Below are 18,659 nucleotides of genomic sequence, written 5' to 3' on the forward strand. Positions count from 1 at the left end.
TGTACAGTACACACTGAATGTTTTGCCGCATGGAAAAGTGCACAGTGTCATTAACTTTCACTGATTCCTGAATTGTGGTAACATGTAAAGTTTGAGTTTTAACTGGAAATAACTGAAATATTCAAACAAAAGATACTCGTCTTGTTTGGCTTCTGCTGAATTAACTCCTTGTATTTCCTTTTAGTCAAGTTTTCTGGCCTCATTTTGAGCTTCATGAACAATTTTGACAACAACCATTTGGTTTTAACATAAGTCTGAGAAATTGCTTTAATAAGAGAAGCGTGCAGTCTGACATGAAAACTTGTGTTGCATCATCCTTAAATGATATCTGAGAAAGATCTAAATTTCGAATGTGAATAAACACAAATAATCTTAGTTACATCTAAATCTAAGAAAAACCATGATGTCGACATGTCTGGTTTTATTTTAGTGTCATCCATTTGATATTGAACGGTAGTTTAAAGCCTAAGAAATCAGAGAAATGTCTAAACCAATGCTTGTGCATGTAAAAACCTAAAAGAAATCACCTAATTTGAAGACATGTGATTTTAATACAACAAATTAGCAAATGAATTAACCTTTAAAAAAAGATTCTAAACTGAGTAGGATCAACTACTTTTAAGGACCTTTCTGACCACAACCACCAGAAAAGAAGGAACCCAACGAGAAGTGTACGGGGGAGAAACTGTAGTGAGTGAACGAGTGAGAAAAGAAGTTGAAGGAGGAAGGAGTGTGGGGGGGGGGGGGGGGGGGAGTAGGACTGAGGGGCGGGCAGACAGACAAGGAGAGGGAGCCTGCGACAGTGAGATCTCAATAGTGAGAGGCCTTCTTTGTGTTTCTGTGTGAGGTTTGTTTTGGGGGCGCAGGGGGCGCTAAGAAAAGACGGGAAGAGGAGAGGGTGGGGATCCTATCCCGGGCCCTCAGACAAGCAGCACATTGTCCTCCCCAGTGTGTGGCGGCACTTGTGGCGTAACGCCATTATTTAGGCCAGTGGAGGGAACGGGGTCTGGAGACCAGCTTAACCAAAACGCCAATTAGAGCCGGATCGTCCTGATTAATGGACGAGGGAGATTGGTAAACAATGCAGGCCATTGTTAAACCCTCCCCTCCTCAAACACACACACAGACACACACACGCAGCCCTATCCCACTGGTTTCTTTTCTCACAGCAGACCCTCCATCCCGACCGCCTCTGACACACACACACACACACATAACACACACACTCATTTGTCTGCCGTGCCAGTGCTCAGAGGCCTGCCATTAGCCTGCTGCTCGGCTTTTTGTTTTAGTTTTTACAGCCTAGACAAGTTTGGGTTGATTCTCATGTGGAAATTTGCCTATATGTAAATGTTCTTATATTCCCACGCATAAATTTGAGTTTGAATTGTTAAATTGTAAAAAAGAAAACTATAGAATTTTTTTTTTTATGGGAAAGTTTACATTTTACAAGAAAAAACGAAATATGAAGTAAATAATAGTATTACAATTAAAATGTAAAGATAAATCCTCATGTATTTAACAAGCACATAAAATGTGATTAACACACAACATGAGTCATGTCATGTTGCTGGAACATGTACATTAAACTGAGGGGTCTTTCTTCTAAACCCGGAGCTGGGCTCATATGTTAATCACACGCCATGCGATGCTCGGTTCTGCATTTCAATACGTCCTACTTTATTGTTTTTTTTAAGCATATGCACTGAATAATTAGCCACCACATACTCCAATCAGGGGCATGCCAACGTGGGGTTGCCATGGAGACCCCATCAGTTCATTGCACGCACGCACACACACACACACACACACACACACACACACACCCTCCATCCTACCCCCCATTCAATCCCTCCCCCTCCTCCTCCTTCTGCCAGGCTGCAAGCAGAACGGAGGAAAATAAAGCGTGGGAAAAACACTTTGGTGGCTCAGACAATAATGGGGGGGGGGGGGGGGGAGGAGGAAAAGCAGATGATAGAAAAAGTAGAGGAGCAGAGGAGAGGAGAGAGGGAGAGAGGGAGAGACGGAGAGAGGGAGAGAGGGCCAGAGGGCGAGAGGGCGAAGGAGAGGAGCGATGTTGGGGATCGGGGGAGAAGCTTGTGTCTAGACTGGTTGTTTTTGGAGTTTGGGGGTTGGGGGGGAATTTTCACGATGTTGTCTGGTGTCTGTGTGTGTGTTTGTTGCCTTTATTATAAGTCTGCCATCAATGGGGCAGGGAATGGGAGCCTGTACAGCAGAGAGTTAAAGAGACAATACAGTCAAAAGTTACACCGAGGCTTAACCCAGAGTCACACAAATATTTAAGATTGTTTACATAATCCAACACTCGAAAGCCTCGTCCAATCCCTCCACGTATTTGACATATTTGAGTGTTTTCAAGAATGAGACCCTTTAGGAAACAGGTTTCTTCCACGTGGCTTGGACCGAAAAATAGATTTTCCTCAAATAACATGTGATACAAGTTCCACAAGGGAAACAGGATGTGTTGGATTAATAACATCGTTAAAAGATAGAGTAGATTTGAGCCTTGCATAACCAGGACAGTCTCCATCTCTAATTTGTCTGCCCTCCTATAAATGCAGTAAATTCGAACCCAGTAGAATTAAAGCAACTGGGGGATGGTATGGATCCAAAAGAATGGATAACCTCAGTATTAAAATGTATGCATGTCTTGTTTTGATCACATTCTTTATTTGTACATGTATTATCAGTAAGGAACTAATACAAATTTAGTACATCCACTAGGAAATTGATTCTGTGACAATAGAATATTGGTCATCACTCTCTCTAGATGCAAATTTTGAACGACTGTAAATAAACATGCTTTACCTTGTATTTTATAAATGATCTAAACATGTCCTCTGCTTCTTCCTTTAAGGTTTCTGATCAGTCTGGAGTTTGGAATCACCTGATCTTTGGACTACGACCCTGAAGCCTATCTCTCACAGGACTGTACTTCACTGTTACCGGCTGGACGTCAGTGAAATACACAGATTCCAGCAGCAGCCATCGCTCCAACAGCCCGACGGTGCAGAGAGTCAAATCTGTCTGTGATAATGGATACAGACAACAAAACATCCCAGAGAGGACAAACAGTCGGTCGTCGTGAGACTGAAGCTGTGAGAGTGAAGGAAGGAAAGGTGGATGGTGTGTGTGTGTATGTGTGTGTGTTGTACAATGTGTCCTAGAGAACTGCTCCGCACAGCCGTTCAGGAAAACATGTGCACTAAATGTTCATGTAGGTCATTTACATAACACACACACACACACACACACCAGAACTGACATTAATCCACATTTGCAGTTCAAAGTAATTAAAGGAGAAAAAAAGGTTTAGTAAAAATAGAAGATGTGGTGATTTAAATTTTTAGTATAATTAGTTCAACAATTACATTGTTTAGAGTAGAACATTTAAATTTATATTTTTGCATATTGATTTGTAATTTCTTCTTAAACATATTTGGAGCCTCATTTGTTTTTTTTAAAAAATATTTTAGCTATTTAGTAATGAAAGATAAAATGTATTTGCCTCATGTAAAATGTATGTCTCAATCAAATTGTTGACAATCTGTGTGACTGGAATACTTGAAACGATGGATATATTTTTTTTGTGTGAGTGTGTGCAATGACTTGATGCATCAAGTATGAACCTTTTTAAGCATCTGTTCAGATTTATTTTGAAATAACAGATTTATATCATTTTTAAGATTTCATCATCATGTGACCGTATATGAGTTATATTTTGTTTTGTTTTTCAGTATTTTTTAAATATGCTAATTGATTAGGATGAATGCACTCGAGGTTAATGCAATTCTTATGTGATCAGGTAGTTCTTTGTTTAACTGCATCAAAATTAACTGAATTATTGTATTTCATGTACAATATAACCTTTGAGATTTGAGTTCTATTCAAATTGAAGTGCATCATTTTAACCAAGAGAGCAAACATCACTGCAAGAAACATCAAATCCATAACCGGTGTTTACATTTTATCTATGCAAAAGAGAACTATAGGTGAGAGTAGAGGTGTAAATAGGAAAGTTTGCACTATTTGTGTTTGCACATAAGTGTTGTTGTTGTCAGGTTAGGTTTGCACATTAGCAGCTCAATGTATGGCCGTGGTCTGAGACATTATTTTACTAATGTGCAAATGTGTGAGCCCAGGTGCAATGTGTGTGCTGTGCTGTTAAATGTGTTTGAGTACAAACCCTTGGACATGATCTCTGTTTGCAGAAATGTAGCAAATGCATTGATTTACTCATTTGCTGCATCAGTTCAGTCTCTGGGTTTGTTCCACTTATTATTGGTTAAATCGGCTCCTCTGACGATATAACTCAACCCCACTCATGCATTTTTTATCAAATGTGGAGAACTTGTAAATATGTGCAATAGATTCCGTGCAGTTATATAGAGGGAATGATATTGACGTTACTATGCACTATATGAACTGTATGAAGGAGTCGTACTCGCTTGATTTGCACAAATTACTGTCTGTACTATGCAACTGTTTCGACAGCACATGATATAATCAATAAAGGTATTGTTTACAATGAGGCAATAACTGTCTACATGTGGATTTATTATGTCGGTCATGTCCTACAGCAACACAACAAGATCAGAATGGTAATGATGACACATAAAATTAACATTGAGATTAGTTCAATGTAAAGGATTCTCATTTTTTAAATATATTGAATCATCAAATTACATCAGTATTTACTAAACTGCTTTTCCTGCTTCGTTTTTTAACATTTCTATTCAGCCTCAAAAAATGAAATAAACCCGGTTCCAATCAGCAAAGGAACAGAAAATAAGAGATGCAAGTCAAGCATGGGCATCGTGTACAGAAAGAGAATAATTTAAAAGATTATAAGAGGCGGTTTCACACATTTAAATGGGATGTGGATTAATTTCCCGCATGCTGTGCATCATGGGGGTGCAGCATAATCCTGTTAGTTTAACTCGTAAAGCACGATAACACATAAGCCAATTGATATTTTAAGCATTAGTATAGTTATCAATATCTCACAGCCCGATGAGTGAGTGTGTTAATATGTATGATGCTATAGAGCTACATGTATATACACAGCTTTAAGATTTTCCTTTCACACACAGGTCTGCCTCAGAATATCAGATATTTATACATTATGCTTTAGTTAACTGAGAGAGGGACTGAAATATAAAGTGGACTTTAGAGAATTATTATTCAGACATTATTCAGGTGGAGTGGAATATATTTCACAACTTCAGAGCCGTTTGTTGGAGTTTAAGCAGGTGCCATTGAGTTTTATTGTCTCTTTATGAATTCAGCACGACAACATGATTAAACAGTACGACACCGAAAATATAAAAACATCATGTAACCGATGTAACTTACGACACAAAGCGTCAAGAGGTCACAGGAGCGCCAACCACGACCACTGATCAATGTTTACACGCACTGTACACTTGCAGGGGAATATTCCAAGTCACATCTGGATGATCTGGATGTTGTGTCGCTGCACAGCTGCTCTTAAGGAGGCACAGGCCAGTGGATCCAGCTGCTGCTGTGCTGCAGGCAGCATCTGGAAGGACGAACCCCTCGCATCGCAAACACTCTGGGGCTAAAGGTAGCATCCTGTTAGGTAGCTGAGCATTACGGAGAGTTCAACAATTTAGGTTATTAGAAATTTGACGTTTTTACATTTTGAATTCTGTATATTTTGATCTTTACTTTTACACCTCAGGCTGTTTCCCTCAGGCAGGTTCATGCGATTTCAGTGAAGGAACAAAGACGGACCAAACATTTATTATATTAAAAAGTGTTTTTTTTAGGAACCTATACGGACTGTCAGGAGTTTGTTGTGTCAGCTTGACTTAAAAATGACCTAAATCATCATAATAAAACCGTGATTTATAAAGTTAGACACTGTTCTATTGTACTTTGTCTTACAGTCGATGCCATCAATGTCTTTAAGCTTTAACAAGTAGGACCTTTAGTGAGTCACAATTTCAGAAATTAATTAAAATCAAATTTTTTAATGAAAAGACAGAAAAACAATAAGCACAGGAGGCAAATGTAAGCTCATTTATTACTGTTATAAATGTAAACTTGTAAACTCAAGAGGATTCTCTTGGCTTGTTCTCAGTTTTTTGTATCATTATCGGGCTAAATCTGATCAAAACTATTAATACAAATATGAAAGATGTTTAACAGGCATTAAACAGGCAAAATACGGTTGAAAAGACCTATCAGCCTCTCGTAGTGTGAGAAAACAGTCCCAGAAGCAGCTGTACATTTTACACAATATGTGGTCTGTTACAAAAGCCCATAGTCACTGATCAACACCATTTATCATGTGACTTCATTCATTTTCAACGAGATAAAAACACATTAAGATTCATCAGTTCACTTAATTTGTAACACAAAAAGGATTTGCAATGGATTTCAAATGACATTGCTCGGGATTCAAACATAAACTACAACACTCAGGTTGTCCAACTCGTTCTGACTGGCAGTGCAGAGTAAAAACTCCTCTGGTAAAGCGTAAGAGCCACTACAGGTCTTGTAAATGAGAGAATTAGCGGTTTAGAGAGAGTAAGCGGGGCCATGTGATGAGGTGCAGGCCCTGTGCTGCAGTCAGCGCGGCAGACCAGCCTCCAGACGGCAGGAAAGTTACGGGAACCGTCTGATTATAATGGAATCAATAACAAAACAATAGCTCATGTCTGGGAGCAAAATCGTGGGAAGTGCCACTGAGGGCCTGATTAGCATTCTGCACTGCGAGTCCCTGTGGTCCGTCTCCTGGAGCCCCCCGACCCACCAGTGAAGAATGGCTGCGCGGGAGGGGAGGGGAGGGGAGGGGGGAAGAGATGGAAGAGAGGTTGCGGAGGGCCAGACGGGGGATGCGGAAAGTCAAGGAAGACAGCTTCACAAAGACGAGCATGGTGCTGAGGGTGGGAGGGCGGGATGAGGGTGGGGGTGGGGGGGAGGAGAGGGAGGAGGCGCTGGAGGCTGCCACTGCGGAATCAGGCGGCGAGAGGGAACTGGGTTCAAGTTCAAGTTTCAAATCCTCGTCTGGGTGTTGAGGTGATGAAAACAAAATATGTCCCAAGGTGACAATCTACCTCAATCCTCAAAACCTAAGAGACAACGTCTCAGAGAGGAAAGCATCAAATCAATTTGTGGTTGCTTGAGTGAAATAAGAGTTGAGACCTGATCACAAGCTGTTTAATGTGCTTCATCTTTTAATCTGAGAGTAAAAGTGAAAATTGATTTTAAACCACTTCCAGCAGAGATTCAGATACACTACTTACATTAAACAGAATATTCAGAGAAGATGAATCATTTAAAGAGTAAAATGTCAGAAAATAAAACAGCCTGTCACATCAGAAAGCCGAACTTGCTGCGTTCACATTCCTTATGTGTCCAAAACCCTTTTACTGTTTCATGGGAGAAAGAAGGAAAGCTATTTACTGTTTCAGCCCTTAACCAAAACCATTTACTACTAAGAAAATAATTAGATTTATGACACATGAAAGATGGAATCAACCTCACTTCTTTCATAAATACAATATAAAAGGTGCCGATCTCTAAAAGTTGGCATCAGTTGTTTCCATAGCTTTCAAATCACCTAGTTTTATCACACTCTGAGGTTTTAGATTTCAACTTCGGTTATTTGCAAAATTCACATAAGAAATAGAAAAAAACAACTATAAAATGTTGATAGAAATCTTACATCTTTGGACGTTTCTAGTGGATTTTTACAGTGCATCAGTGCCAATTTTGCCAATTATCAATCTGTGATATGACACTCTTTACTTACCAGTTCAATCAGCCTGTGATAGAATTTAAAAAACACTCAATCTTACAAATTGTACTAAATATGAGTCTATTTGATAAACAGTGTGTTTTGTGATGCATAAATCAGTGACACACATTGTGGAACTAAAGCGCCCTGAAACAACTGAATAAATAAATAAGGTCCTCTGCCTGTTCGAGGTCAGAAATTGACATGAAGAGATCTGACCTCAGGGGCGGTGGACAATGGTCACTTCCTCCCTAATTCACCACCTCTCTAAACAGAATTGAACGGTTTAATGTGTGTGTGAGTGAGAGTGAGACTCGTGGGACAGGGTGGAGGGTGGAGGTTGCTCTGCGTGACCCCTTTCAATGGCCTTTTAATACCACAAGTTGTTTGACCTCTGAACCCTTTGATTGTTGCTCTGCGTCCTCACAGGTCTTTTCTCATAAAGACACCTGTGATATCCCGCTGGTTAGTTTTCATGGCGACACACCTTCCTCATCCAACACCTCATTCTTAATGAAATGGACAGTTGTTCTCGGGGGAATTAATCAGATTATCCACCGAAGTTCTGCTAAAATAATTCTAAATGAGTGAAAGGGGAGTTTTCTGTGGAATTAATTTATTAGCTTGTTTATCCAGATATAAATAAGTGCGAATTTAAAGCTGAAGCTGCTTTTAATTCACAGATATCTGATCCGGTGGTTCCTAACGTGAGGAGTCGGACCACAATGCATCACCAGAAAAACCTGAGGGGTCGTGAGAGGATTTACGAAGGAAAGAGTGAAGAAAAAACAAATATAACTACAGATATTTACATTAATTTGATACATTCTGTATAATTTTTACTTTCGTGTTAAATACTGGATCGTTTTACGTCTTTGGGCTTCGGACATTGATTTAAATTAAACCATCTTAGAAGTTTAGAGGCTAAAATGGAGACGTTAACATCTAATACACATCTGAAAGTGACTAAACATTAGAACAGAGTTAATTTTATAGGCTAATGATTTAATGTGAAAACTGAATAACTACATGAGTCACAAATTTTGTGTAAAAAGGAGGATAATTCTCTGTATGTAATATATAGTCAACAGCATTTGCACTTCATATCACAGTTATATTGTTCTATTTTTATTCTATTCTCTTTTTAACCTGTACTTATACTGTATTTGTGCTCCTGCGATACATAAATTTCATAATAAAATAAAAAATACTTGTGTATATAAGTTCAGGTAAAACGCTTGCTTACTTTTCTTTCTTTACTAATTTCTTCCTTTTTTCATCTGGTTCATGATTTTTAAATAACCTGAGGTCATTCAGCATGGAGTGGGATTCGAGAGCAGTTTGAACCTGAACAATTCAAGAGTTTTAGGAAGCGTGAACTGTCAGGACCAGGCTCCTCGGTTCGTTCCTCAACTGCAGAATTGGGGTCAAGGCTGGATAAAGAAGTTGTTGACCTCCTGGGTCGTTGAGTTTAACCTCTTGGCCTCTTTTCTGATGAGCGCCCGGAGGTCGCGACTCAGTTGGGAGGCGTCGAGGGGGAAGTCTTCCACGGAATCGGCCAGACAGGACGTAGAAGTGTGTCGTCCATCCCCGGCGAGTCCGTGGAATTTATTTTCAGACACGTGCGCCGCCGCCCCCCCACCCCACACACAAACACAAACACAAATACGGTCCTTACAACAAATTTTTTAAACATATGCAAATATGCACAGACTTCTTCAAAAACAATAGAGACTCTCAACACAGGTTTAAAAAGGCTCTCTTGACTTTTCCTTTTTCTCATAATCCCATTGTGTGTCTCTTCAACGTGTGACTGAGATCATACATGGGAATGCTCAGTTGGGCCTCACTCCACAAATGGACATTGTCTGAAATTCAGTCCTGTGTCTAAAAGTCATCCACTTGCTGGTTTTCCCACAAAAACAGATCCAGTGGCTGCCATTGAACGCTTTGTGAATTATTCCCTCAACTTTCTCAGACCTTTGACGCAGGGGCGGTCGGCGCTCGATGGGAAAACAATGTCTTATAGATAGTGAAATAAAACCAATCTATCCAGACGAAGACACACGCACAAAACATGGGTGGAAATCAGCCGTGAGTGTGTCATGGCACGCTGGAGGGTCTGACTTCTTAATTAGACGCATAAAGAGGCTGGGTCAGACGGAGCAGACAGCCAAAGAAAGGCAGGCGAGATGAGACCCTTCAAACTGTCTGTATCACACTGTGGGTGTGTGTGTGTCTGGACGGTGCTGTGAGAAAGTGCGTATTGTGTTGTTTGCATGTCTGAGTCTCGGCTGTGCAGGTCCGAGTCGGATTGTGCGTGTTGAATTTATAAAAGCACACGTTTGAGGGCATTTTTCTTAGCCTAGTGAAAAACGTTTGTGTCCGTGAAAAATAATGGTAAACATGATGAGATAAATTTATGAAAATGGCTTCAAACAAATAGCTCTGCATATGCACATGCAGCACTGAGGGACTGAGTGTGACACACTAGAAGCAAACTGCAGACAATCAAAGAAAAGTACCATTATGTGCAATGAGTTTTGCATAAAACATGTCGCACCACACGATGAACAGTGTAGGGAAGAAAATACACACAACTGCTTTATTGAAAACATATTTATTGTGTCAGACTATACAACCCTTGCTTATTTTCTAGATGAAATGCTATACGACCAATGAGAAACATCACTCTTTGGTTAATCTGCTCACAACCTGTGCAAATCGAATAAGAAGAAGTCTTGTGTTTAAACATTGCCAAACATTTTACACATAAAGTCTGTTTACAGGTGTAATTGGATTTGACAATGAAAAAACTCTGGGCCTTTGTATTCAGCTGCTCATCCCGGCTTGAGGTTTGAGGTTAAATTAACTGCATCTTGTTGACAACCCCTTGATGAGTTGCATTGTGGGTGAAGTACATAGGTGCAAGATTTTGATTTCAGGGTTTTTCTTAGTGTCTGACCCTGTCGACTTTGACAATGTTATAGAAGCACAATACTAAATTGGAATAGACTTCACAGACCAAAAAGGTTGTGACACCTGTTCACACCAATGGCTTCTACCTGCATTCATTAGAAAGTGGAAGTGCCGAGTTAAATACACAGTAAAAAGTCAGTAAACCTGCACAGGTGAGTAGAGAACTTGAAGTAGCTTTGATTCTTAGAAATCCCTCCATAGCGAAAAAAAAAAGTCAATACATTTTTTTTTGTACAAACAGCCAATTTGAGAATAAATCACGTTAAAATATCCTCAATCAATCAAAACTGTATTTATATAGCACCTTCCAAACAAATCAATTGCAGTTGAAAGTGTTTTAAAAGCGTTTCACAAAATATTAGGATTAATCAATGAAGACCTGCAAAAATAATGTGTTTGATTGTTTGTGTGCATGTGAGTAACGTGTTTTTGTACATCGGATAAAGATTGTGAATATTTGACCGTTTGGCGATTAACTGAACCTACGCTACTTTCATTCATCGTTTTCTAAACAGAGAAATATTATTGTCTGCATTGAGTGATGGACTCTAGGGTTTCTCAGCAAAATCACATTCACTTGCCTCAAGTGCATTTCTGAATCTCTTCATTTGTTGTCATATTTTCCCTTTGACTTCAACACAGCACCCTCTGCAGGTTATCAAATATCACATGATAAGATGAGGAGCTTTTATCAAATTCTAGTGTGAAATATCTGTCCTCCAACACGTGACAAAGCTTTTTATTGTCTCCCTCGACATTAATCTTAATTGTTAATTTATGTGTGTGTTTTCAAATGCTCCCGACTCTCCCAGCGGCCTGGCCACCAACAAATGTCAACAATGCACGTGCATGAAAAAGGACAAAGAACGCGTCTCTCAATAAGTCATTAATGGGAAAACAAGTCAGAACCACTTATAATAATCACTTATTCTTACTCAGTCATTGTTGCGTCTGAGCAGACACGTCCCAGTCAATCTGAACTGGAGTCTGTGGGTGAGAACCGACCGGGGAACCCCTCCATCCCAGCTGCAGCTGTTTGTCGTCTGTGACACATAGAGAGGAGGTCAGGGGTCAAATAAGTTCACAGGAACTGGGGGCTTTCACATGTTAATGCTTCAGAGCAGCGCACACAGAAAAAAACCCCAGAGACGTGCTTATAACGTTGTCAGGACCCTGTTTGTTTAAAACCGTCACCATCTCAAGTTTGATGGACACAGCTACTTAACTGGTGGACATGAAGGACTTCTGGCTTTCTTAATATTGAAAACTGGAGATGTTCCTCCAACATAAAGGACATGAGCAAACATGAGTGACAAGCAGAACCAACTGTGTCCACATTAATGCACATATTTTTGAAAAACAAAATGTTGCCACTTAATTTGGGCTTCTTGTGCACAGAGAATGTTTAAAACCAATAATAATAAAAAAATTCAAGTGCCTCCTAGCTACTGTGTATCTGTGTTTACATGTAAAATGCAATGTTTAGGAAACAATGACATCACAGGTTGCTTTATCTATATCATAACACTTTGGGCCGTTTGCAGAAAAGGTCTCAGATAAGCAGCTCAAACAGATGTTAAATAACTATAAGCAAAGATAAGTAAAAAAAATAAAACGATAACCTACTATTATGTTGGTTTTACTAAGACCAAATGATTCAGGACCCTGGAAGCTGAGTGTAAATTCATAAATTCATGCAGAGCTTATATACGCTGCGCTCTTTCCATCACGTATAGTCCACAGACTGCCGGCCCAGTTCGGGGGTTCAGTTTGTTGCCCAAGGTGCAGCTCCACCTCCTGAGCCACAGCTGCCCATGTAATATACACTGGGGTGTAATGATCAATATGTTTGTCCACATCATACATTTTATCCATGGTTTACATTTGTTTATCAAGTCATATTCTAATGCTTTATATGAATATTTCTACTTAATTAAGATCATTGTATATGAAAGAACAGTGGCATTGAAATCTGGCTTTTAACGGACCCACCTAACCGCCTCCTTTTCCCCCACTGACTTGAACTCCACATCCTTTTTGGATTATAAACTCGGTCCAAGTCTCAAGGGCCTGATGGAAACTGAATAACTATATTTGTGGGTATGAACCTGTCAGAAACAAGTTTTAGGGGGTGAATGTGACCTTTTGCTCATCAAGGCCTTGTAATCAAAGCCTCCCACTTTTTTATGGACCAAATGCTGCAATGATAATGATACCAGAATAAGTGCTCTTGAACTTGAGTATCCCTGGTGTAAAGTAACTAAATACATTCACATGAGTCTAGTACTTAATACAGTAATGTAATACTTGCACTGCATCCCCACTACAATTCTCTCCGCTGTTTCTGAAGGATTGATTTAGCTACTTTACGTATTTAGATTTTACATGTCACAAGGAATCCGTGTTTGAGTTTCTCCTGTTACGTTTATTATAAGTCATTCATTAATCTCCGGCTCTCTTTTCCCATCAGGTCTAACTGATAGTAAAAACAAAACATCCACATAAATATCACACAAACACCTGATCTTGTTATAATACATTTCCCCCCTGCTAATTATAACCAAGGGGATAATTTATCACCATAAATTAACAACCCACACACACACAGAGACACACACCTTAGAATGCTAATCAATGCCTTACGCAGAGGAGCAGCTGTGAGAACAAGACGGCTCTTATAGAAACATGTATGACACACAAACACTCAACAATCATCCCAAGGCGTACGGTAACACAACCTCAGCTCAGAGTGCCCCCAGCTGGAGTTTAGCTGCACTGCAGGGAGTGAGGTCTGACAACAGCAGTGAAATGTGAGACCATGTGTTTCTCGAACCAGCTGATTTTATCCCCCTGATGTTTTATTATAATTGTAAATAGTGTGTCTGGTTATGATGCAGTGTAAACAGAAATCTAAATTATAATTCCTTGTTGAGTTTGGTTTGTAATTTAGGGGAAATGTTTCTCTTCTTATCTGCACCAGATTGCACAAACGCTCATTAGGAATCAGTCCCGCCCCATACGTCTGATGTTTTAATACAGGGTTATTTAATTGTTATTGATTTATTCCCTGGGAAATTTGAGAAAATCTCCAAAATGCCCTATCTCACAAATTCCTTGATCCACCCATTTTTCCGGGTTCACGTCAAAATCAAATGGATTCCTTCTTTATCCATCTATTAACCAAGTTTCATTGAAATCGGTTTTTCCATAATCCTGCTAACAAACTAACTAACCAACGGACAGGAGGTCAAACACTGTCAAATAGAATTCCGGCAGTTCCAAGACAATATTTCATTATTTCCATAGAGTAAATAATAACAGCTACACAGTCCAATATTTAAAATCTCATCACAGTGTGCACCACACAACAGTGAACTGTGAAATACAGAGATTTATCTGGCATTAATAGACTTCATCAGAATGAGGTGACCTTGTTTAGCAGAGGCTTCAATGTAATCGCTGTTCTTTTATATGTTAAAGCCTTCACTGGAGCTTTAATGTTGTTCCCTATACTAAGAACACTTTCCAGTTTCTAGCATGACGTCCTCAGCAATAACAAAATAAACCTGAGAGGTCATGACATGAAAGATGATTGTTTGTTCATATCGATCGTCAATGTGATCAAAATGGTTCAATCATGTGTTCATGGGTTTGATTGAAAGCCTGATGATGGATGATTCCTCTCAGGGTAAGAAAGCCCATCGGGGGAAATACTGCTACAAATCTTTTCCCATGCCGGCTTCACCCTCCATATTGCCTCTCCACGGGTTCAATTCATAACCTATTTGTCTCTGTGTTTTCACACGGCTGCCTGTCAATCAGTCCTCCCACCCCCAGCGCAAATTGGTGCAGTGTGAAAACAGCCACTCCCTGTACCCTGTGGGTCTAATTGGCTCGGATTAGAGAGGCCATTATATCAGTGGAGCTGATCTGAGAGCAGAGTCGCTGACTGCAGGCAGCTCACACTTCTCACCCTGCTGGGAAGCTGAGCTGCATCCAGCTGCTTCCACCAACTCTCACTTGTGGGAGGAGATAGTTCTCGCCCAGCACTGCTGACAGTGTGTGTATGAAACCGTTATAATTACTGTATCTGAAAAGGGATTTACAGTGTTGACCAATAACAAGGAAACGACTGTACTACTGAACCAGTATGTTTGAGGTACTACTACATGCACATTTAATATCAGTTAATACATTGATTTATCATTTTGTGTTTTGATTAACAGACGAAGAGTCTCAAAGGAAATAATCTGCAGTCTTGGTATAATTTCACCCTGAATCTGACATTTTGAGCAGTTTTGTGTTTTTCTTGTTAAAAAAATTAAAGTGTCTGATCACTGATTACTGTATAGTCATCAGAACTCTACCGTAAAGGCAAACAGTCCCATAAGGACTTCTGTACACTTATAATCTTTGTAGTAAACGTCACATTTATTACTTTACGGCCAGTTTGCTCCAAAATCTGGTATAATCTGTCTGTTCCATTCAAAAACATGAATAGTACAATAGGTCATTTTAGTGGATAATGTCTTATTTTGTCTTGTTAAATCTCTTTAAAATGAAAAAGACAATGACACTATTAATAGATAATAGATTATTGTTTTTTATTATATTAAGTACACATCTAAGTGAGGGGAAATTAAATCTATTTTGAAACTCATTAACAATTTAACAAAAATGTATATTCTATAGACTTATAATATCAATGGAAGACGACGTATTCCACTTGACTTATTTATGACTGAGGACAGACACAAACACACACACACACACACACTTTAATTGAGTATTTGTCTGAATATTGTGGTCGTAGTACCAGAGGAAGATGCTGCCGCTCAGACCCCATTTGTCCACATTGGAATTCCGCAGAGGGAGAGAAGCCACAAAGGTTGTTTGTGTCCCAGCGAGCGGCGATGGTGGGGTGAAGGGTTGTGGGTAAAGCTCACTGCTGAGGTTCCCAGCAGACTTGGCACGCCTTTTCAACTTCTCACCATTCTGTCTCGTCATTGTGCGGACAAACCAAATCTTGTGAAGTCTCTTTAATTGTACAATTATTACCAATATGTTTCCTGGAAAACAATGCAACACACGGTCTGGATTAATGTGCTCGTTTACCAGAATTTGTAGACTTGTGTCATCTGCACCTGCATCTCATGTGGGATGTAAATTTCAAGTTTCTTTTTTAATATTAACCTTTGCTTCAAACAATGTAAAATGGAAAAAATGATTGGCTCACAAAACTCCTTAACTACAGGTACAGATTGTAGGTATTCATCGTCTTTCCCACAGCCAAGTCGAGTAAAGTTATCAGTTCCTCATTTGCAGTTTTATTACAGCGTGCTAATATCTGTATCATGAAGAAAGAACTACAACACACAGTGACATTACAAACTACGGCTGCTGCCAAAACATTTCTATTAGAAACACAAATAATTTGAATGCACAACAGAAGTATCGTTAAATGGTTAATAATTAACATCTATCTTAGTATACAAGGACATAGTACAAGACCTATTAGGCCTAAATGTTAAATCTACTTTTATCGCATTTTAGGACTCAATAAAAAACCTGCTTTAATATTTTAGAGACTTCAACAAACAGCAGATAGAGAAATCAACAACAAATGTTTAAATCAATAGTTCCAGTTCCTGACCCAGCTGACATTTTACAGACTAAAACACATCCTAATAAATAACTAATGAAATAGAAGAATAAAGAAAGACACTGGCAGCAGCTCAAACAGCTCATCACAAAGAATGACAACTCCTTCCCTTTCACTCCCTACTGGTCTCTCCTCTCCCATTGGGTTCACACCAATGGTCATTTTCAAATGTCAAGGACCCCGCACTGGGTTTTGAGAGGTGGACCCTCAATTAGCGAGCCACGCGCCTTTGGAAGAAAGAGGAACTCCACAAGGAGTGCTTTAGGACTGGCCCCTGTTCACTCTGCTCTGACCCCGTCACCTCAGGGTCACAGGCCACAATGCACTCCCATCTGGAGCTGTGTTATCAGCTCTGTGACGAAGGGGACGGACGCCAACCCTCTGCATTCAGGCCGAGCTGTGTGCCGCTACGCTGGAGGCCTGAGAACTGCAGAGCCGCTCCCTGAACACAGACTCCTCTCTGAACATCCGCCCAGGCTTTATGAATTCAACTTCGCCCTTTGATCGGCTCTGATAATGTGGATCTGTCTTTTTAATTGAGCAGGAAACCGAAGGGAGGAGGGTTGCACGACATATTGCACACCAGGGGAGCTGCGGGTGCAACTATAATCTAGTATTTTTGGCCAGTGAGCAGCACTAATGTGGCTCTGTTTCAGGCTAAATGCCTTGCTCAGTGGCGAGTTGCTTAGAGAGAACACACAGATTCATGCATTCTGCATAAAAACCCACGCACATTAAATAATATAATGCTGAAAATGCTGATTACAAGTTTGCATGTTAAATGTTGATTATAAGTTTACATCTAGTGCTTTAAATGCAACTCAGTATGTTTACTCAATACCTACAGCTACTTTATACTGTCAGTTTGTTGATAAAATCTTTATATTAATCTGAAACAAATTAATTATCATATCAACAGGTTAAAATAAGTTTAGGATTTGTTTCACAAGAGACTTAACAGTTTATAAAATCTGAGCTTCACCTTGATCAGCCGCAACGTTGAAGAAATAAACATTCATTTATGCATCAGTAGTAAAATTTTGGTAATATAATATGCTTTGGGGTCCAAATATTACGTTGTTCTGAAATGGGTTAAGAGTACTTTTACTTTGGATGCGTATACTTTTGTAGTTTGCAGGACATTTCTTTGATTGTACTTTTACTTGTATCTGTGTTTCTTCAACTTTGCGCTTGTTTCCTTCTAATTTTAATCATACAGCTGAAAACTGATTTTCTTTCATCATCTATAAAGTGCAATGCAAAACATTCACTTCCACAGAAGAACATTCACACGGGCAGTTCATACGCGGGGAGAGCGTGGCCTGGGGGATAGAGCGGGTGCTCTGCAACAAGAAGGTCGCCGGTTCGAATCCCACTCTATCCCATCTGCATGCCTAAGTGTCCTTGGCAAGATACTGAACCCCTAGATGGCCCCTCATAAAATGATGAGTGTTCTAAAAATGTAAGTCGCTTTGGATAAAAGCGTCAGCTAAATGACATGTAATGTAATGTAATACGCGGAAACATTATGGGACCCTGGTTTAGTGATGTGGCTGCAGTGTTAAAAAACAGAATAATAAACTTAGCATGAAGCCAGTTCTACAAATTGCAAGAGTCAAAGCTGAAAATAACAAAGGTAAAAAATATTGATCCTGTCACAGCCTTATGAGACAAATTGTGATTTGTGAATATAATACAAGATCAATTATTGATTGATTTGATTGACCAATGTTCTTAAATATCTGGAGTTTATCATCATGAATCTCAATAAGGTGCAGTTCTACTTGTCTCTGTGTTGTTTATATGGTGGTGGTCAAAATATTTTATAAAACACTCAAAGTTGTGAAATCAAACACGTCAACGTTTCCTGACGTTTTGTATCCTATAGGTAATCCTAACTATTCACTGCACAATGATGCCTCCTGGTGGTCTAATAGCCGCAACTGCAGTCTACGGTCTATCACATTACTACAGAAACTTCCCTTCAAACCGAAGCAGGTGTCAACTGTCAGGATTTAAAGTGAACACTGTTTTAACCTGATAAAAGAACAAAATACAATGAACTGTAGTTTAACTCCAGAAAGATACAGAACACAGCTAACTCTCCTGCTTGTTAACGATACACAAACATGTCATTTCTTGCATTTCAAAGGTTTTCTTCCTCCTCCCTGATGAATTCACACATGTACACCTTTTAATTTTTAAGTAAATAAGTATAAAAACACACAT

Source organism: Platichthys flesus, chromosome 17, assembly GCF_949316205.1.
Source record: "Platichthys flesus chromosome 17, fPlaFle2.1, whole genome shotgun sequence".
NCBI classification, from domain to species: Eukaryota; Metazoa; Chordata; class Actinopteri; order Pleuronectiformes; family Pleuronectidae; genus Platichthys; species Platichthys flesus.